Below are 1,025 nucleotides of genomic sequence, written 5' to 3' on the forward strand. Positions count from 1 at the left end.
GGAAAGAGACATAAATAGGTATTTTGAACAGGGTCTTACTATGTTGCTATTCCCCTGTGCCAGCCTCCCAATTAGCTAGGATTACAGGCACATGTAACCAGGCCCAGTGTGTTCAGGTTGGCCTAGGAACTGAAACTGGGTCTCTTATGTGGCCTCCAGCCTCCCAAGCAGTTATACTATCTGTGTGTCCCCATGGCTGGACTCTGGAAATGCCCTTAAATGTGTCACTGCCTCTTTGCTTTGTCACTAATCTTATTCAGACTCTCATAAACTCTTGGTTGGATGGTTGCAATAGGCTCCTAACTGATCCTCTGCTGCTACTCACATTTAACTTTCCACTTAGATTTAGGGGTTGGGCCCTGCATTCAGATTAGGGTTAAGGCTCAATTTGGGCTTGTGGTAGTCAGCCTCAGAATGGTCTCCAGTCTTTCTTGCCTCCTAGTGTTCATGCTCTTGTTTAGTTTCTCTCACAATAGGGCAGTCTGTGTGCTGTGAGTTGAAAGTCACTTCAAAACTCACGTGTTGAGACCCTAGAAATAACCCCCAAAACATACAGCCAACTCATCTTTGACAAAGGTTGCCAGTCAATCCAGTGGAAAAAGGAAAACCTCTTTAGCAAATGGTGCTGGAAAAACTGGGTATCCATCTGCTGAAAGAAAAATTTGAACCCCTATCTGTCACCATTAACAAAAATCAACTCAAAATGGATCAAAGATCTAAATGTAAGACCACAAACTATAAAACTACTGGTGGAAAACACTGGGAAACCCTGGGAGACATTGGGGTAGGCAAAGACTTCTTAAGCAAGACCCCCAAAGCACAGGCAATAAGCCCCAAATAGACAGGTGGGGTTACATCAGATTAAGGAGTTTCTGCACAGCAAAGGACACCGTAATTAGTGTGAGTTGATAACCCTTGGAAAGGGAGAACATTTTTGTTAATTGTTCTTCAGAAAAGAGACTGATAACCAGAATACACAGGGAACTCAAGCAGCTTACCTGGAAGAAAATTATTAACCCAATTAA

Source organism: Tupaia chinensis, unplaced genomic scaffold (assembly GCF_000334495.1).
Source record: "Tupaia chinensis unplaced genomic scaffold, TupChi_1.0 Scaffold000407_4, whole genome shotgun sequence".
NCBI classification, from domain to species: domain Eukaryota; kingdom Metazoa; phylum Chordata; class Mammalia; order Scandentia; family Tupaiidae; genus Tupaia; species Tupaia belangeri.